General features: G+C 36.3%; 1 protein-coding gene across 2 annotated transcripts in view; it reads right to left on the bottom strand.

Annotated features, from left to right (window-relative positions):
* SLC25A40 (solute carrier family 25 member 40) overlaps window positions 1-22381 on the bottom strand; it is a 60025-nt gene that overhangs the window by 29748 nt on the left and 7896 nt on the right. For both annotated transcript variants that reach the window (XM_017851648.1, XM_017851639.1), the window contains exon 2: window positions 1334-1402. The gene's annotated coding sequence lies outside the window, so the exon portion shown is untranslated. The remainder of the gene's footprint in view (window positions 1-1333; window positions 1403-22381) is intronic.

Genomic DNA, 22381 nt, shown 5'->3' with positions numbered 1-22381 from the left:
GGCGGGCCGATCATAAGGTCGGGAGATCAAGACCAACCTGGCTAACATGGTGAAATCCCATCTCTACTAAAAATACAAAAACTTAGCTGGGCGTCTGTAGTACCAGCTATTCGGGAGGCTGAGGCAGAAGAATGGCGTGAACCTGGGAGGCAGAGCTTGCAGTGAGCCAAGATCGTGACACTGCACTCCAGCCTGGGCGACAGAGCAAGACTCCGTCTCAAAAAAATAATAATAATAATCACCAGCAACATTAATGTCATCTTTCCAAATGTCTACGCACATACACACATATATATGTATATGTCTATACACACACATTATATCTAACTAAATACTGTGTATTAATCAAACACACGTACACTTATGTGTCTGTGTACATACAGCTTTTCTGAAAAACAGGTTAATACTATTTTGCTTGCCTAGTAGCCTACTTTAACAAAAATATATTATAGACATTGTGTCAATAAAAACAGATTTACATTTATATTGCTTGCACAGTAGTTAATTATATATAATCAGTTTCAGATTGTTAGATACCAGGTTGTTGCCAATTTCCAAACCGTAAAATATTCTGCTATAATATTCTTATACATACATATATATTTTTGTAACCTTCCTACAATTACTCTAGGAAAAAAAGTAAGATTGATGGGATAAGCTATTTTAAAACTTGATACACGGCCAGGTGTGGTGGCTCACACCTGTAATCCCAGCACTTTGGGAGGCCAAGGCAGGTGGATCACCTGAGGTAGGGAGTTCGAGACCAGCCTGGCCAACATGGTGAAACCAAGTCTCTACTAAAATTACAAAACATTAGCCAGGCATGGTGGTGCAAACCTGTAGTCCCAGCTACTTGGGGAACTGAGGCATGAGAATCCTTTAACCCAGGAGGCAGAAGTTGCAGTGAGCCAAGATCACATTACTGCACTCCAGCCTAGGTGACAGGAGACTCCGTGTCAAAAACAAAACAACAACAACAACAAAAAAACTTCATACAAATTGCCATGATGCTTTCCAGAAAGCTTGGATCAATTTATACTTCTACTGGCAATATAAGAGTTCCTACTTATGCATGACTTATCAAATTCTCTGTCAAATTATGTATCATTTTTTTCTGAACTATTCAGAAGTAGGCTGCATACACCATGTCCCTTCACCATAAATATGTCAAAATATTATCTTATAAAATCACAATACAATTATCAAATTCAGAAAACAATTTTGAACAGTACTCTACAGTTCATATTCCAATTTTGTCAATAATATCAATAATGTCTTTTATAAAAATAAATGGTAATTTTATTGTTTCTTTAGACTTTTATTATCTACCTACCTGGTTTGAGTCTTTTCTTCAACTCTATGCTCCAATATTGTACTGTCTGTAACATCAGTAGCCAAAAACCTATAATTAAAAGAAAGGAATTGTCTTATCTTTTCACCCAGGAAAAGGATAATAAATCTAAAAGAAAGAAGTACATAAAACTTCAATACAAAACCAACAAATATTCATTAAAGGCTTTCTACTAATTGCTCTGAGGAATATAAAGAGCACTCCATAAAGGCAAGCATTAGTTATAGAAGCATTTTCACAAAAACCTCATGTTATTCTAGTTAATATACTCTGCTTTAAAAACAAATAAGCAAACGACTCCAGAGCCCAAACCCAGTAATCAATCTTACCATCATTTACAGTAGAACAACCAGATTTTTGTAATTTTAATTTTGTAACACAAAATTAAAGGTCCAGCATCATCTATGAAGGTTTTTCTTTGGGAGGGGAGTGTAAGAGGGGGAACCTCTAATCTGAATTGAAACAAGCAACAAGCTTTAGATGTAACTTCCAAGTCACAGGAAATTCAGCAACTAGTGTAACAAAGTAATGGATGCCACATAACAGTAGAAGTTGTACTCTTTTAGCTTACAGGACTATTGTCTTGATTTCTCCAAGTCAAAGGTGGGAAAAAAGGTGGCAGGGGAGATTAAAGGAATCTTGAAAGAGTCAACCACCAAAAGAACCCTGGTTGAAACAAATTTTTCCAGTTTGAAGGTAACTAGTGATATCTGAACATGGTCTGGTATTAGATAATACTAATTTGATATTAGATAATATTTCAGAAATCTTGTTTATTTTGTATGTAGAAATAATCTTTTAAGAGATTCATTCTAAATTATTAAGGACCATAATGTTCTAATAGCTGTAGTTTACAAAACTTCAAAAACATAAATATACTAAAATGTTAATGATTTGGTAAATCTACGTAAACATATATCATAAATATTTCATTGTTCTGTATTTTTCTGTATATGTGAAAATATGTATAATAAAAATATTTTAGTTCCCGAAACTTATGCAGAATCTTCAAGTCTAGGGTACATTATATTTGTAACATTCATTTAAATGAGCTCCTTTAAGTGGAAAAATAATGTACGTATGTAGAATACAGGTATACTTCTCCTCCAGAATGGTAAAACGGCCCACAGTACTTTATTGTTTGACACTGATGCTAGCAAGGTTGACAACTTGAATATGTGCACGTGAAAGTAAATCCAGAAAACTTTATTACGTTTTTAGCCATTATAATGTAAGGAAACAAGTCAGAAATTTAGATACAACTCTTTAGAATAGTTAATGAAATTGTTTCATAACATATATACTATTTTAGAAAAATAAGTTACATCAATTATCTCCTAAAATCATGTTACCTAATTATAATGAGAACTGAAAAATGAGTCTCCTTTTCAATTTATTACAAAAATAATGAAAAAAATGCAAAACTCTACTCCCAGAGACTTGGGAGTACACATAGAAAATGTGAGAAGTGATTATCAGTGAACTACCTAGAACTCATAATGTATTCAACATTGCTTTAAACTCCCTACAGTTTTACCAACCTACTTATCTTTTTTCTTTGCCACTTTCTATTCTCCTATGTGCAGACACTGTCCCTTTTTCAGGGAGGACACATTCTAGTGGGATAAATCACTCTAACAAAGTATCTCTTGGCTTTCCTATAACAGTAGAACATCTCATCAACAAACGTTCTGCAAGAACAGTTTTCCTCCCTCAACTCCCTGCAAAATTCCTCTTTTCTATACCTTTTCTGCTTCTGTATGCTACTGAAGTAACCATTAATAATTTATTCTAACTAGCCAACGTGGTCTTCAAGTGTAAATGGGAAGCATTCTCCAACATGAAAAACCCATGAGCCCTTCTTAAGAAACATGTTACTTAATAACAAAATTCACTTAACCAAGAGATTAATGCTGAACATTTAGTAAAAGGATTAAAGTAACTTACATTTAAGCTAGAAGACAGAAAAGTATCTCCTCAGTATCACCAGAATTTTTAATTTTTTCAAAACTAATATGTGTTAAATGCTATCTTATAATCTTGATTTACCTTCTGCATTAGTCTGTTTTCACACTACTGATAAAGACATACCCAAGACTGGGCAATTAACAAATAAAATAGTTTTAACAAACTCACAGTTTCACATGCCAGGGGAGGCCTCACAATCATGGCAGAAGGTAAAAGGCACATCTCACACGGCGGCAGAGAAGGTAAGAGAATTTGTGCAGGGGAACTCCCCTTTATAAAACTATCAGATCTCATGAGAAATATTCACTATCACAAGAATAGAACGGGAAAGGCTCACCCCCATGATTCAATTACCTCCCACCAGGTCTCTCCCACAACATGTAGGGACTGTGGCAACTACAATTCAAGATGAGATCTGGGTGGGGATACAGCAAAACTGTATCACCTTCCCCTGGCCAATAAAGATGCTTAACATTTCTTCATATTTTTATCAGTAGTATACATTGCCTCTTCTGTAGTATGTCCATTTACATCTTTTACCTACTTTGATGTTAAGGCATGTATACTTTCCTTACTGTTTTGAGGAATCCTTTATTCCATTTAAAAAAAGAATACTCAGGAATGCATGATATGGTTTGGTTGTCTCTCCACCCAAATCTCATCTTAAATTGTAGTTTCCCTAAATCCCCGTGTCATGAGAGGGAACAAGTGAGAGTTAATTTAATCATGATGTTCTTGTGATAGTGAGTTCTCACAAGATCTGATGGTTTTATAAGGGACTTTTCCCCCTTTTGTTTGGCACTTCTCCTTGCTGCCACCATGTGAAGAAGGACATATATGCTTCCTCTTCTACTATAAGTTTACTGATGCCTCCCCAGCCACACTGAACTGTGAGTAAATTAAACCACTTTCCTTTATAAATGACCCAGTTTCAGGTATGTCTTTATTAGCAGTGTGAGAATGCACTAATACATTTATTTATTTTTATTGATACATACTAGATGTACATGTTTTGGGAGTACATATGATAATCTAATATATTAATATAGTCTGTCAAGATCAAATCAGGGTAATTGGGATATCCATCACTTTAAACATTTATCTTTTACTTATGTTAGGAACATTCGAATTATTATCTTCCAGTTATTTTGAAATGTGTAACAGATTATTAACTATGCTTACTCTACCAATTGATCAAACACCAGGTCTTATTTCTTCTATCTAACTGAAATTTGTACTCATTCATCAACTTCTCTTCCCAGTTTCCTTCCCCAAAACCTTCCTGGCCTCTGGTAATTACCAATCTACTTTTAATCTTCATGAGATCCACTTTTTTAGCTCCACATATGACTAAGAACATGTGATATTCGTCTTTCTCTCTCTGGCTTATTTCAATTAACATAAAGATTTCTAGGACTTCCAGGTTCATCCACGTTGTCACAAGTGACAGAATTTCATTCTCTTTTTACAAATGTTCTGTAAATGTCAGTTAGGCCTGTGTAGTTTAACTCCAGTGTTTCCTTGTTGGTATTATGTCTGAATGATCTGTCCATTACTGAGTGTGTTACTGAAGCTCCCCACTAATACTGAATTGCAGTCTCTCTCTCCCTTTACGACTATTTAAAAAATTTAATTGATATGTACTAAGTGCACCTATATTCAAGGTGGATATGATAATGTAATACATTCATATAATTTATAAAGTCAAATCAGTGTAATTGGGATATCCAGCACCTTAAATGTTATTTATGTTAGAAACATGTGAATTATTCTCTTCTAGCTATTTTGAAATACACAACAGATTAATGTAAACTATATCCACCATAGTCGTCTATCAAAAAAATGTGGTCTTCTTTTACCAAACTGTTCACTTTAGATCTATTAATGTTTGCTTTATATATTGGGGTGTTCCCGCAATGGTTACATAAATATTTATAATTGTTGTATCATCTTGCTTAATTGACCCCTTTATCATTTTATAGTGACTTTGTCTCTTTTTACAGTCTTTGACTAGTAGTCTATTTTACGTAAGCACAGCTACTCCAGATTCTTTTTGGTTTCCACTTGCATAAATGAAATACCTTTCTCCATCCTTTCATTTTCAAATTGTGTCTTTATAGATTAAGTGGGTTTTTTGTAGACAGTATATGGTAGGGTCTTGGTTTTCTTAATCCATTTAGCCATTTTGTGTCTTTAAACTGAGAACTGAATCTATTTTTATTCTGTATTAGTACTAACAACTTACCACTGCCATTTTGTTTCTTTAACGGCTGTTTTCTAACTTGTCTCCTCTTCTTTTCTCCCATTCTTACTGTTTTCCTCATGGCTAAGTGATTTTCTTTGTTAGCATGTTTTGATTTGTTGATTTTTTCTTTTCTTTCTTTCTTTCTTTTTTTTTTTGAGACAAGGTCCTGCTCTGGTGCCCAAGCTGGAGTGCAGTGGCAGGATCACAGCTAACTGCAACCTCAAGCTGCTGGGCTCAGGCAATCCTACTGCCTTAGCCTCTTGAAGAGCTAGGGGAATATAGCCATGAGCCACCACTACCGGTCTAACGCATTGCTTTTTATTTTTAGTTTATCTACAATAATTTTGCATTGTGGTTAACATGAATTTTAAAATCATCTTGTAAATACATTATTTTAAAAAATGAAAACTTATTTTAGATAAAAAAAAAAAACAAAAAGAAAACTAAAAAAAAAAAAAGCTCTACACTTTAATCACATCCTGCACACATTTTGACTTTTTGTCTTAATGTACATATTCTTATATTCTTTATCTCTCAACAGGCTGCAGTAGCTATTACAGTTTTTGATAGATTTTTCTCTTATGCTTCATACTAGAGTTATGAGTGAATTGCACACCACAATTTCAGCATTAGAATATTCTTGGGAGGCCAGGTGCAGTGGCTGAAGCTTGTAATCCCAGCACTTTGGGAGGCCAAGGCAGGCGGATCACTTAAGGCCACAAGTTCGAGACCTGCCTGGCCAAGAGGACGAAACCCCCAACTCTGTTAATACAAATAAAAATTAGCAAGGTGCACTGGTGCATGCCTGTAGTTCCAGCTACTCAGCAGGCTGAGGCAGGAGAACTGCTTGAACCCGGGAGGCAGAGGTTGCAGTGACCTGAAATCACGCCACTGCACTCCAGTTTGGGCAACACAGTGAGACTCCGTCTCGGGGGAAAAAAAAAAAAGAATATTCTTGGAATCTATGCACAGCGGTTCATGCCTGTAATCCCAGCAGTTTGGAATGTCAAGGCAGGTGGATTTCTTGAGCCCAGGAGTTCAAGATCAACATGGGCAACATGGTGAAACCCCATCTCTACAAAAAATACAGAAATCAGTCAGGTGTGGTGGCACATGTCTGTAGTTCCAGCTACTTGGGAGGCAGAGGTGGGACGATCGCTTAAGCCCACAAAGCAGAGGTTTCAGTGAGCTGAGATCATGCCACTGCACTCCAGCCTGGGCGATAGAACAAAACCCTAAGGGAAAAAAAAAAAGAATGAATATTAATGGTCTGTGTACTTACTTTAACTGGCCAGTTTTGCACCTTAAAATGTTTTCTTTTCGCACATGTTTTTTCCTTCTAGATTGAAGAATTCCCTTTAGAGTTTCTTGAAAAATGGGTACGATAGTGGTGAATTCTCCTAGCTTTTGTCTAAGACTTTACCTGGCCTTCATATTTCAAGGATATATTTGCTGGATACAGTATTCTTGGATGGCAGATTTTTTTTCATTCAGCCATTTAAAAATGTCATCTAACTCCTTCCTGGCCTGTATGGCTTCTGTTGAGAAGTCTGTTGCCAGACGAATTGTAGTTTGTTTACATGTTATTTGGTTCTTTTATTTTGCTGCTTTTAGAATCCTTTATTTATCCTTTCCCTTTTAGAGTTTGATTATTATATGCTGTGGAATAGTTTCTGGGGTGCCAGCTGAGTTGGTCTCACCTGTGTGAGACACTCATGGGAAGCCATGGGCGGGCTTCTGAGGAGAAATGTCTCCTTGTTGCCTTCATGTCTTTATGTCCTGAGAGCATAACCTCTCAGTGGCATTCCACAGGTTGCTCAGGGAGGTAACATTCCCTTGAAAGAGGGGAGTATAATCAAACATCTCAGCTCCTCCTGAAACCCACTCCTGATAAGTTCAAGATCTTAAGTAGTTTAGACACACACCTTTGCTCAAGGAAATTCACAGAAACCACCACTGCTATACATCTGATTGAATGACTCAGGAGTTCCTTCACTGATGCTTCTCCTCATCCCTTCCTCCCTCTCCCATCTGCCTAAGAACAAAGAGCCTGTAAACCAATAAACTGGGTGGAGCCCAAGAGCTCTGGTCTGTGAGCAAGCCTCCAATGCTCTGGTCCCCTGGACCCGCCTTTTAAACATTTATTCTTTCTCTAACTCCTTTGTCTCCACTAGACTCGGGGTACCCATTGGGTGGTGTGAGGCTAGTTTCCCCAACATATGCCTTAGGGAAATCTTATTTGGATCAAATCTGTTTGTTGTTCTCAGACCTTCCTATAACTGGATATTTATATCTTTCTCAAGTTTGGGATCGTTTTCTGTTATTATTTCTTTGAATATGTTTTCTACCTCAACTCCCTCTTGAACACCAATAATTCTTAGATTTGGTCTTTTGAAGTAATTTTCTGTATCTTGTAGGTAATCTTCACTCCTTTTCATTCTTTTTATTCTCCTCTGTGTGTTTTCAAATAGCCTGTCCTTTAGCTCACCGATTCTTTTCTCTGCTTGATCCATTCTGCTGTTCACAGTATCTAATCAAATGTTTAGTTGACAAGTATTGCTGAGTTCCAGATTTCATTTTTAAAAACAATTTCAATCTGTTTAATTTCTTTGATAAAATTCTGATTTTTTTTGTTTTATCCTGGAGATCAGAGTTTACTTAAAACTGCTATTTTAAATCCTTGGTCACAGAGCTCACGTACTGTGTCTCATTAGGATCAGTCATTGGAGTTTTGCTGTCTTTTTGGGGAGGTCACTATTCCCTATTTGTTATTTCCTATAGATTTATGTCCATATCTTTGCAATGAATAATTCATTTATTCCAGTCTTCTTGGTCTGGCTTTAGTGTTCACTGGGCATGTTTGCTTAAGACACTCTTCGTAATTTACCTGTTGAATATTGTTTCCCACTAGGTCACTGCCTCCTTTTTGGTACTAGATAGCACCTTAAGCACAGGATTGCCTCAGCTTTAGTAAGTAATATAAATGCTGCCTGTCCTGAATGGGTGAAATCACAAAGAATACATCACAGCAGTGTGAGAAGGATGGTTAGGTGTTCCTGCCTAGGGGACCTGTGGAACATTCCTCTTACAGTATGGTGCTGCGGAACAGCCACTGTGATCTGGCATCTCCTTTGGTTGAGTTATAGAGCAGAATTTGCAATGTCAGGGACGGTGTTATCACCTCCCCACCTTTTACTCTGCCTGTCCTTAGCAATATTTCTATCTTCAGGCACCACCAATGCTTCCAATGAGTTGAGGGAGGAAGAATTCTCCTGAGAGGGAACCCGAAATTATAGGGAAGCTGACTGTTCACCTCAATCTCACAACTTCCAGCATAGAAACCATGAATTGAAGGGAACGATTCTGTGCACTTGGTGCCAGGAAGACTCAGAGGAAAAGTATCAGAGATACTTTTCCACAGAGCTTTTCTTGTTTAGGAAAACTCTCAAACCGTGTTTTCCTCTGCTCTCACACCAGAAAATCAAGAAAGAATTATCTGACCAAATGTTTGGGGGTGAGGAGTTCCCCCTACCTGTACGCAGTGGGCCCTGCCAGCTGGATATCCTCCAATTTAATTCTGACGCTACCTACCTAGAAATAAGAGTCTAATCCCACAGGTTGAGGGCTGACTCCAAGACTGCCTCCCAATTTCAGTCACAAGTCCACGCCTCCAGAACTTCTAACTAATCAGATTTGAGTTGGGGTTCCCACAACTCACTCTTTGGGTTTGAACAATTTGCTAGAGTGGCTCACAGAACTCAGCAAAGCAGGTTTTCTGATTCCTTATAAATGATATTGCAAAGGAAACAGATGAAGAGATGCATAGGGAAAGGTATAGGGGAAGGAGGTGGTGCTTTAATTTCTTCCCTGGGCATGCCACGCTGCAGGAACCTCAACATATTCAGCTATCCAGAAGCTCTCTGAACCCTGTCCTCTCGGGTTTTTATGAAGGCTTCATGATATAGGCCTAGTTAATTAAACCACTGGTCATTAGTGAACAACCTGACCTTCAGCTCTTCTCCTCTCCCCGAAGGTTTCAGGGTATGGCTATAAATCCCAAACTTCTAATCATGCCTTCATTTTTCTGGTGACCAGCCGTACCCTAAAGCTATCAGTCAGTATTAGCATACAAAAATATAGGACTTTGGAGATTCTAAGGATTTTAGGAGTTGTACATCAGGAAATGGAGATGAAGGCCAAATATATATATATGTGTATATTTCACAATATCAGACCATCTGCTTGGAGTTTTTTTCATTTATCTGTGGCTCTGAAAGCTGTCTCATCCTATTTGAGTTCTGGGATATTGCTGGTGGTAATCCTGGCACTGTATATTTGTTTTCAGTTTTCTGTTAAAGAGAATGAAGCCAACTTACTTCTACACCACCATTTTGGAATTGAAAACTCTCCCCTTTAACTGGGTATGGTGGCTCATGCCTATATTCTTAGCACTTTGGGGGGCCAAGAGAGGCAAATTGCTTGACCTCGGGAATTTCAGACCACCCTGGGCAATGTGGTGAAACGCTATCTCTAGGAAAAAAAGACAAAAAATGAGCTAGGTGTAGTTGTTTGCACCTGTAGTCCCAGCTACATGGGGGGCTGAGATGGAAGGATCACTTGAGCCCAGGAAGTCAAGGCTGCAGTGAGCCAGTATCATGCCACTGCACGCCAGTCTGGGTGTCAAAGTTACAAAGGGAGACCCTGTTCAAAAAAATAAATAAATAAATAAAAATCTCTCCCCTTTATTCTATTACAGTTTGTTCCCCTTTATTTTCTGGTTTATTTCACTCACTAATTATTCTGAAACTCATTCATTTTATTACATGCATTGATACTTGGTTCCTTTCCACTGCTGAATACTATTCCATTATATAAATATACTACAATTTATCCATTTATCTGTTGATGAAAATCTGGGTTGTTTCAAGTTGGGGGTTATTACAAATAAAGCAACTATGATTATCTGTTTAAATCTTGAGTAAATACATAAGTAGAATAGCTGGATCAAATGGTACATGTATGTTTAACATTTAAAGAATTCGGAAAATGTTTTCTAAAGCAGTTGTACCATTCTATGCACCCACCAGCACTATATGCAAGTTCCAGTTGCTTCACATCCTTAACAACACTTGGTATGGTCAGTTTTAACATTTTATTCCCTTGAATAGATGAATCGTGAAATCTCATTGTGGTATTTGGATTTTTCTAAGGAATTGTTACGCTATGCATCTTTTCATGTCTTTAGTTCCCATATAATATATCTTCTTTGGAGAAACAGCTATTTAGATCCTTCGGTAATTTTTAAATTGGGTCATTTTCTTAAAATTAAGTTATAATTCTTTATATTTTTTGGATACTAGATCCTTACCAGATATATAACACACAGAATAGCTTATTTTGTGAGCTGTCTTTTCACATTCTTCATAGTGTTCTTCAACATACAAAAGTTTTAGGTTTAGACAAAGCTCAATTTGCCTATTTTTTCCGTTGGCCTTCTGAAGTGAAGGACAAAAGTGATAAAATGTCACTTTCAAGATTAACTTAGAAAAGACTGTGATGTCCACTAAAGCAGATTCTGCTTTCTTCATTAGCTTTATCTGATGATGACAGGGACAAGAGGCAGATAACTTCTGGGCAGAAGAGGGCGGATCCCCAGTGAGGACCCCACCCTCAAGACTGGAACTACAGCCCAAAGTGAAAATTTACATCCCTGTTTTCCCACTTGAATGTTGCCTTTTCCAAAACTACCTATGGCTTGCCCCACCCCCATCCTGTGCCCATATAAACCCCAGGCTCAGTCAGCGAGGGAAAAGCAGCAAAGCTGGATGTCTGAGAGAAGCAGCTTAACTTTTGAGTGACAGCTTGCCAGCGTAGCTTTGGAGATGATTCTAGCTGGGGACGGCCAGACCTCAGGGCAAGATTACCTTCCTGCTCCAACCCCTTTTCAGCTCCCCTTCCTGCTGAGAGCCACTTTCATCAGCATTTACCATATTCAAGTCATTCGTGTGACCTCATTCCTCCTGAATGCCAGACAAGAAATCATGAGCCACACAGGAGCGTGTAAAAGGCCGTCATACTGACCCTCCTAAGCTGCTAACACTTAAGCTGTCTATGGATGGCAAAGCTGAAAGGGCACTGTATCATTTCCTCTGGGGCTTCAGGGGTCACAGGCACGGGGCGGTACAGAGTTTGCTCTTGCTGGCGCCCAAAAGCACTCACCCCAGCTCCTGCACCCGCTCACCTGCACTCCCCATCACATGAGGGGTGGAACAGCGAGTGAGTAAAGTTTGCCCCTGCCAGTGCTCATGCACTCCAGTTCCCATGCATGAAGAGGTCAGGGAAATACCCTGATTCAATGATACAAAGTACCATGCTGTGAACTGCCCTACGTAGAGGCCCATCTGGGCAACAAAAACAGCCTCCAGATAATAGCATTGAATTGAGGCCCTTCATACCAACAAGTCAAAGGAAAGTGAATCTTGCCAACAACCACTAGTGAGCTTGAAATTAGATCCCTCTCTGGTTGGAGCCTTGAGATAAATGCAACCTCAGCCAACACCTTCATTATACTGTCCTGAGAGATCCTGAGCTTACTTAACTAAGCTGCATCCAGATTCCTAACACACAAAAACTGTGAAATAATAAAGATTAGTTATTTTAAGTTAACTACATTTTGGAATAATTTGTTATACAGCAACAGAAAGTATCTATTGAGATGAACATACAGTTTTTCCTTTTTAGTCTGGTTATATGGTGATTTACACTGCTTTGACTCCTGGAATAAACCTCCATTTACTCATGATGTTTTATCCTTTCTATAAAGAACTGATTTTCATTTATTAAATTTTTGCTAAGAATTTAACCATCTATGTTTATTAGGGATGCTGATCCATAATTTTTTGTATCATCTTTGCCTTTCTTACACCATGTGAAGAGAATTCACCAGTGAAGCTATCCGGGCCTGGAGTTTTCTTTAGTAGATATAAGAACATTCAGGCTTTCTCTTCTTCTGTAAGCTTTGACAGTTGGTATATCTCAAGTAATTTGTCCATTTCATTTAAGTTGTTAAATTTATCAGCATAGGGTTGTTTGTAATATTGTTTTGTTGTCATTTTAACATCCATTGGTTCTGTAGTTGTGTACCTTTCACTAATTTATTAAAGATCTTAATAAATGAACAAATATACCATTTCATACACTGGAAGAATAAATGCTATAAAGATATAAATTCTTCCAAATTTATAGATTCACAGGAATTGTAACCAAAATTCCAAATCTTCTTACTTTTGTGGGTTTGACAAACTATTTTCCAAAACTTACATGGAAGTAGAAAATGGCAAGAATTACCTAAAGTTTTGAGATGCAGTTAAAGCGGCATTTACAATGAAATTTACAGTATTACATGCTTGTATTAGAGAAAGCCTAAAATTAATGACCTAAGCATCTTCCCAAAGAAACTAAAAAAAGAGCAAATTAGAACCAAAAGAAGAAGAAAGAAATGAAAATAAAACAGAAATCAGTAAAATTGAAAGCTGAAAAACAATAGGAAAAAAAAAAAGCTGGTCCCTTGAGGCAAATAATAATAATAATAATAAACGTCCAGTCAGATAACAGAGGAAGAAGAAAACCTTTGACAACATCCCACATCCACCATGACTGAAAGGCTTCCACAAGCCTTTCAATCCGTTCAATGAAAGGGAGATTGCTCAGTTTGATAAGAACCATTTACTACTCTCATCATTTCTATTCAACAAAGTACTGAAGAATTTAGCCAGTACAACAAAGCAAGATAAAGAAATTAAATGCGGCTGGGCGCAGTGGCTCACGCTTGTAATCCTAGCACTTTGGGAGGACGAGGTCAGGAGTTCAAGAGCAGCCTGGCCAACACAATGAAATGTTGTCTCTACTAAAAATATAAAAATTAGCTGGGTGTGGTGGCAGTCACCTGTAATCTCAGCTACTCAGCAGCCTGAAGCAGGAAAACCGCTTGAACCCAGGAGGTGGAGGTTGCAGTGAGCCCAGATCACATCACTGAATTCCAGCCCGGGTGACAGAGCTAGACTCCGTCTCAAATAAAAAAAAAAGAAATTAAATGCATACAAATTGGAAAGAATGCAGTGTCTAGTCACAGACAAAATGCAGAAAAACACTAAGAACCTACACAATTTAAAATGCCACTTAGAAGTAATAACTTAGTTTAGAAGAACTGCAAGATAAGTTAATATAGAAAATCATATACCTATATATTAGCAACAAAGTTATTTGAAACGTGTCAGACAACTCCAAAAATGTGAAATACTTAGGTATAAATCTATACAGTATGTACAAGCTTTGTATGCTGAGAATTAAAAGACACTAATAAATCAAAGAAGCCCTAAGTGAGAAATATTCCATATTCATAGATCGCAAGACTCAAAATTATAAGGTCATCTGTTCTGCCCCAACAGATATACAGACTTATAGCAATTCTGAATAAAACCCTAGCACAACACTTCATAGAAATCGACAAGTTGATTCTAAAATTTATATAGAAAGACAAAAAAACCAGAATAACCAAAATGATTTTGAAAAAGAGTAACAAAGTTGGAAGCTTCACACTACCTGATTTCCTGACTTAATGTAAAGCTACAGTAGTTAAGATACTGCAGTAATGAAGAAAGAAGAGGCATATTGACCAATGTAATGGAACAGAGGGTTAAAAAAAATACACCCACATATATATGATCAAATTATTTGTGACTATAGCAGAAAGACCATTACATAGAGAAGGAATAGTCTTTTTCAATAAATTGTACTGGAATAATTAGATGTAAAAAGAATCTCCATCTATAACATCATACTTGATACAAAAGCTAACTCAAAATGGATGTAGACCTAACTGTAAAACTTCTAAGTACAAGTATAAAACTTTAACAAGTTAACATAGGTATGTTTATGACCTTGGATTAAATAAAATTTCTTAGATATTACACCAAAGGCATAATTCACAAAAGAAAAAGAGGATAAATTATGTATCATCAAATTTAAGAACTCTGTCTTTGAAAGATACTGGTAAGAAAATTTAAAACAAACAAAAAACAAGCCATAGACTGGAACAAAAATTTCACATATCACATATCTGATAAAGGACTTACATCCATAATACAAAAATAACTCTCAAAACTCAATAATAAGAAAATGAATAACCCAATTTTGTGTGTGTTTGTGTGTGTGTGTGTGTGTGTGTGTGTGTGAGGAAAGAGAGTGAGAGAGAGAGAGAGAGAGTCTTGCTCTGCCACCCAGGTTGGAGTATGGTGCTGCAATCTCGGCTCACAGGAACCTCCACTTCCTGGGTTCAAGTGATTATCCTGCCTTAGCTTCCTGAGTAGCTGGGATTACAGGCACCCACCATCACACCTGGCTAATTTTTGTATTTGTAGGAGAGACGAGGTTTCGCCATGTTGGCCAGGCTGATCCGAACTCCTGACCTCCAGTGATCCACCTGCCTTGACCTCCCAAAATGCTGGGATTATAGACACAAGTCACCACACCTGGCCAAATAATCCATTTTTTAAAATAGGCAAAGATATACCAAACAAGAATATGAAATGATGCTCCACATCATTCGTCATCATGGAAATCAAACTAAACCATAATAAGATACCACTACATAATTACTAGAATGGCTTTAAAAAATGTTGATGATACAAGTGTCAGCAAAGATGCAAAGCACCTAGACAACTTTCAAAAATTGTTAGTAGAAATGTAAAATATTGTAACTATTTTGGAAAACATATTGCCAGTGTCTTATATGTGTATAAGGCTGATCAAATAAGTAAACGTATAGTAAATAATAACAGCCAGGTTTCTCACTGTCACAGAATGAAGGTACAAATAAAGAAAACAAGAAAGCTAGAAGACACCCTGTCCTATGATGTTGGATTTGAATCAAAGCTATCATAACAAACTCATAGCTTTAAAATGCATATATACAAATAGACAAAAACAGAAATAATTACAAATGTATATAAATGCATGAGTTAGTATACACATAAATATTTCTAAGCTGTGCCTGCTGAAGAAGTATAGAACCAATGATACTCCAGTAGCAATAACTCAGTAGTAACAAATGTACCTATTATCCAGATCATAATCTTTAATTCTCCAATAAAAGGAACCAGGGATGCTTTTAGAAGTGGTTGTTCCTAGGAGTAGGGCAGGGAAAATACAAAATGAAACTGCCATAGTGCTAAAAAATAAGAAAATGATTTAAAAGGATGAGAATGCAGTGGTAAGAAGACACATTGAATGGCAAAGAAGCCAAACTGAAAGAGTTCCCAAAGGCCAAAGTTAGAAAACAAAACACAAAATAATTGTTCTGGATTATGACTAATGGCATAAAATAAATATCCATCAGTAGATATTGATATAAACAAACAATTGAATAAAGAGATGGAGACGAGTGATAGTTCTTTCTTACAAAAGCATTCCTATTAATGAATTCTTCGTTAATAAGGAATGAGGAAAGTAAAAAACTCACCATTAGAACATCAGGGTAATAAGCACTGTAATAACACAGTAATAAGAATCCACCAATAGATGCTAAAATTATTGAGGAGAAACAGGATATTTGCATAGTCTCAAAGTATCTTCCCTAAGATACTTATTAATTACAAATATAAAGATAGTACTTTAACAGTAGAAAAACTCTGCAAACAAACCAAGTGGTTAAGGTTAATATCATGGTTAATATCATCAATAATAAGAAATTTAAATATCATGTACACCCTGTCACAATGTATTAAGAAGATTTTTTGTGATATTCTTGCCAAAAATGCATACTCTCCATCTAATCATGAAGATACATCAGACAAAACCAAATTAAATGACATACTACAAAATAACTGACTAGTATTCTTCAAGGGCATGGTACACAAAGACTGAGGAATCATCACAAATTAAAGGCAGAAGAGACAAGAAACTAAGTACAATGTGGGATCCTGGAGTAGATTCTAGAATAGAAAAATAACAACAGTGGGAAAAACTCATAAAATACGAATAAAATTGGTAGTGTGGCTTAGGAAAAAGTCTTGTACCAATGTTAATTTCTTATTTTGATGTACTATAGTATGCAAAATGTTAACATTAAGAGAATAAAGTGAAAGAAAAGTGCTTAAATAGACTTATCATATAACACCCTCAATCCAATGTATTTACACAAGGAAAATGAGACATTTACATTTAAATAAAAACTTGTACACAAATAGTTGTAAGATCTTTCTTCATAAATTTCCCCAAACTAGAATCCACTCTACATCTCTCAACTGGGAAATGTGTAAACAAATTTTCATATGCATAAAATGGAACACTACTCAGTAATAAAAAGGAAGAAAGTACCGATATATCCAACAACAGGGATGAATCTCAAATAAATTATCCTATGTAAAAGAAACCTGACTCAAAAGGCATTATTTCATTTAACTGGCATTATTCCAAAGGCAAAATAATAAAACAGATTGGACTGCCAAGGGATTGGAAGTGGAGAAGAAGAGGAAAAGACTAACAGCCGTGGAGAAGTGACAGAACTGTTGTAAATCTTGATTCTGGTGATACTATGTTTGTCAAAACTCACAGGTATATGTACTAATAGGGGCAAGACTGATTATGTGAATATCACCTTTAAAAAGATAGCATTACAGGCCAGGCATGGTGGCTCACGCCTGTAATCTCAGCACTTTGGGAGGCCCATGCAGGTGATCATGAGGTCAGGAGTTCGAGACCAGCCTGACCAACATGGTGAAATCCCGTCTCTACTGAAAACACAAAAATTAGCCAGGTGTGGTGGCACGCACCTGTAATCACAGCTACTCAGGAGGCTGAGGCAGGAGAATCGCTTGAACCCGGGAGGCGGAGGTTGCAGGGAGCTGAGACCGCACCATTGCATTCCAGCCTGGGTGACGGAGACTCCGTCACCCAGGAGACTCCGTCTCAAAAAAAAAAAAAGATAACATTACAGCCTGGGCAACATAGGGACACCTGTCTCTGCCAAAAGTTTTTAAAAATTAGTCAGGCATGGTGATGCATGCCTGTAGCCCCAGGTACTCAGAAGGCTGAGGTAGGAGGATTGCTTGAGCCCAGGAGTTCAAGGCTGACTGTGCCAATGCACTCCAGCCTGGACAACAGAGTGAGACTCTGTCAAAAAAAAAAAAAGTAGCATTAAAAGAAGACAATGTAAACTGTGGTTTTTGCCATTACTTTTAACGGCATTACTTTTAATAAGCAGCCTGAATTCTCAAGGTGATTCCTGGTGCCAGAGGAGCAAAGTGAAGATTGTTCTGAGAGAATTGTTGTTGTCTATTTTTACTTCTCTGGTGGTTGCCTAAGGACCAGTGAAAGGGGCTTGCGCCTTTATTTCACTAAACTCAGAACTCCACAAGGCTATAAAGGCAACTACCCAAGGGATGTTTGTCAAAAACACTTAAAGGCAAATTTATCAGTTGTGGCCACCTGGAACAAGGGATAAAAATTGGTGAAAACAAAAGACACATAGAAGAGCTCGGGAGAAAAAGCTGGGCAATGAAGATGTTTTGTGAAATAAGCTCCCACAAATCTCTAGGTCTCTAGATGGCTACATCCATGTTTAGAAAGGAGCACATGCACCGAGAATACCCAAGAAGGCATTCAGCTCTAAACCCTGGTTGACCTCCAGGCTCTGCACAAACAGAAAGTAAAGGTTAAGGAAGAGATGTAAATAGCCCATCTGAATGTTGAAAATATTTCCACCCCCAACACACATACACACAGCCCACCACTTAAGACTGGGAGAGTTTTTTGTTTGTTTCAGCGGGGATTCCAGGCATTTAAGCAAATTTTCATCAAATCACTAGCTGACCAGTAAGCTAATGAAATAGAAACTTCACTAGTCACAAATGACAATGTATATGGACTTGACAAAATTAGTTATGAAAAGTCACTAAACAAACAACAGCAACCACAATAAGCAACAACAAATCCTGGAGAGACAAAGAATCTGGTTTCCAGAGTTGCTATATTGTATTTAAAACGTCCAGTTGTCAGTAAAAAATTATGAGGCATGCAAAGAAATGTGGCCCATACAAAGGGAAAATATAAAGTAATAGAAATTCTCTCTGAGGAACCCCAGAAACTGGATTTATAAGATCAAGGCTTTAAAACAATGATTTTAAATATACTCAAAGAGGAAAGGAAATCATATAAAAGAACTAAAGGAAATCATGAGAACAATGTCTCACAAAGAAGAGACTATTAATAAAGAAACAGAAATTACAAAAAAGTGACCGAAGAGAAATTCCAAAACTGAAAATTACAATAACTGAAATGAAAAATTCATTAGAGGATCCAACAGCAGACTTGAGCAGGCAGAAGAATCAACAAACTTGAAGACAGGTCTATTGAGATTATCCAATCTGAGGAACAGAAAGAGAAAAACAGAATCTAAGAGACTTGTGGGACATTATCAAGCAAACCAACATACACCTAATGAAAGTACCAGAAAGAAAAAAGTGAAAAGGCCAGAAAGAATAATGGCCAAAAACTTCCCAAATTTGATGAAAGAAATTAATCTATACATCCAAGAGGCTCAGCAAATCCCTAGTAGGAGAAACTCAGAGATAGAGTTTTCACAGGACACATTTAAATCAAATTGACAAAAGCCAAACAGACAAAGAGAATCCTGAAAGAAGCAATTCATCACATTAAAGGGATACTTGATAAGATTAACAGCTGATTTCACATGTAAAATCATGGAGGTCACAAGGCAGTGGATAACATGCAAAGTAATAAAAGAAAAAGACTGTCAAACAAGAATTCTATATTTAGCAAAATTATCCTTCAGAATTAAAAGAAAACACCCAAACTAACACATTTCTAGATAAAGAAAATCAGAGAATTTGTCACTGGCAGAGTTGCCCTACAACAAACACGAGGAGAAATCCTTCAAGCTAAAATGAAAGGCACTAGAGATTAACAGGGATTCATAGGAAGAAATAGAGTACACTAGCAAAAGTAACAAGTTAAGTAGTGATAAAAGGCATGTAAGTATATTTTTTTGTGTGTAAGTCCTTTTTGCTCCTGATATAAAAGGCAACTGCATAAAGCAATCAACAAACATTTGTTATGAGCATACAATATATAAAAATATAATGTATGACAACAATAGCACAAAGATGGGGAAAGGGAATGGAGATATACAATAACAAATTTTTATAAACTACTGAAATTATGTTGGCATTAATCTGAACTAGATTTTATAAACTAAGATGTTAATTGAAACCCCGCAAGCAACCATAAAATTTTACAATATATTCGAAGTAACAATGAAATTAAAATATACAATATCTATTTAAAATAAAAGGAGGCAGTAAAGAGTGAGTGAAACAAGCACAATATACATAGTACCCAACTTACAATGGTGCCACTTACTATTTTTCAACTTTATGATGGTGCAAAAGCAATATGCATTCAGTAGAAATCATACTTCGAGTATCCATACAACCATCCCATTTCTGTTTTTCACTTTCAGTACAGTATTCAATAAATTACATGAGATATTCAACAGTCTTTTATAAAACAGGCTTTATATTACACCATTTTGCCTAACTGTAGGCTACTGTAAGTGTTCTGAGCATGTTTAAGGTAGACTAGGATAAGCTACGATGCCTGGTAGATTAGGTAGATTAAGTGGATTTTTGACTTATGACGTTTTCAATTTATGATGGGTTTGCTGGGATGTAACCCCATCATAAATTGAGGAGCACCTGTATATAAATGAAATACAGAAAACAAGTAACAAAATGGCAGATGTAAATCCCACCTCAATAAATGTAAATATACAACTAAAAGGCAGAGGTTGGCAAAATCAATTTAAAAATAATAATCAAACTATATCTTGGCTACAAGAGATTAAAAAAAAAAAAAAAAAATGAGACAGAGCCTTGCTCTGTACACCCAAGCTGGAGTACAGTGGCATGATTATAGCCCACTGCTGTCTCAAACTCCTAAGCTCAAGCAATCCTCCTGCCTCAGTCTCCCAAGTAACTGGAATTACAGACACACCACCATGCTCAGCTACTTTTATTTTAAATTTTTACAAACAGGTCTCACTGTGTTGCCTACGCTGGTCTCAAACTCCTGGCCTCAAGAGATTATCCTGCCTCAGCTTCCTGAGAAGCTGGGATTACAGGAGTGAGCCACCACACCCAGCATGACACTTATATTTAAAGATACAAATAAGGTGAAAGTAAAAGAAAGAAACAATAAAGATAACAATGTAAGTAAATGTAAAAATCTGTAATTTTAGTACCTGAATTGTTAATGTATTTTTGGTTAGCAACATCACTTTTTTTCCCATATGATTTAAAATACAATTACATAAAATAGTAATTATACATCTAAATTGATTTATATCATTTATATCTATTTATATGTTATTTATAACAACAATATGTAATTTATCACAACATAAAGTGGATGGGGAGATGGAGGTATACAGGAGCAAAAGTTGTGTATACTATTGAAACCAAGCTGGTATTATTCTGAACTAAATTGTTATATATTTGATGTTAACTGCAATTCCAAGACTACCATTCAGAAAATACCTAAAATATGTATTTAAAAGAAATTATAACTATAAGGGAATCAAAATGGTACACCAGAAAACATCTATCACAAAAGAAGGTGATAATGAAGGAATGGAGGAATAAAATGATACGACATATAAAAAACAGCAAAATGGCAAAATACGCTCTCATGAGTAATTTCATTAAATAAAATAAACTCTCCAATTAAGAGGTAGAGACTAGAACAATGAATTTTAAAAGTACCCAACTATATGCTGTCTAAAAGAGACTTTAGACCCAAAGACACACATAGGCTGAATGTGAAAGTGGAAAAAGACATTCTATGAAAACGGTAATTATAAGAGAGCTAGAGTGGTAGTACTAGTATTAGACAAAACAGACTTTAAGACAAAAATTGTTACAAGAGCAAAGAAAGATGTTATGTGATGATACAAGCTGTCAATCTATCAAGAAAACATAAAAATTATAAACATATATACACCTAAAAATAGAGCCCCAAATATAAAAAGTGAAAGTGATAGAACTAGAGACAGATAGTTCAACAATAGTTGGAAACTTCATCCTCTCACTTTCAATAATGAATAGAACCAGAAAAAACATAAACAAGGAATCAGAAAGACTTGAACAACACTATAAACTAGTTAGACCTAACAGACATATATTGAACACCCCCCGCAAATAACACCAAAATACACATTCTTCTGAAGTGAACATGGATCATTCCTTAAGACAGATCATATGTTAGGCCACAAAATAATTGTTACTTAATAAAACTAAAATAATTTTATCATTTTTTGACCAAAATAAGAGAAACTGTAAAATCAATAATGAGAAAATGTGGAAAATTCTTGAATACATGGAACTGAATAATATACTCAACCAATGAGTCAAAGAAGAAATTACAATGGAAACTTGAAAATGTCTTCAGATGAAAGAAAATGAAAACACAACACACCAAAACCTAATGGACACACCAAAGCAGTGCTCAGAGGGAAATTCACAGTTATAAAAATCTACATTAAGAAATAAGAAAGATCTCTCAAATCAATAAACTAAACTTCTCCCTATAAAACTATCAAAAGAACAAACTAAATCCAAGGCATGTAAAAGGGAAAAAATACTACATATCAAAATGAAGATGAAAAGGAAAAAATACTATAAATCAAAATGAGGATGAAAAAGGAAAAAATACTATAAATAAAATGAGGATAAAAGAGAATA

The sequence above is a fragment of the Rhinopithecus bieti genome, unplaced genomic scaffold (assembly GCF_001698545.2).
Source record: "Rhinopithecus bieti isolate Rb0 unplaced genomic scaffold, ASM169854v2 scaffold_1558, whole genome shotgun sequence".
In the NCBI taxonomy this organism is placed as follows: Eukaryota; Metazoa; Chordata; class Mammalia; order Primates; family Cercopithecidae; genus Rhinopithecus; species Rhinopithecus bieti.
Note: the sequence above shows the minus strand (reverse complement) of the source record. Positions and strands in the feature narration are given on the sequence as shown.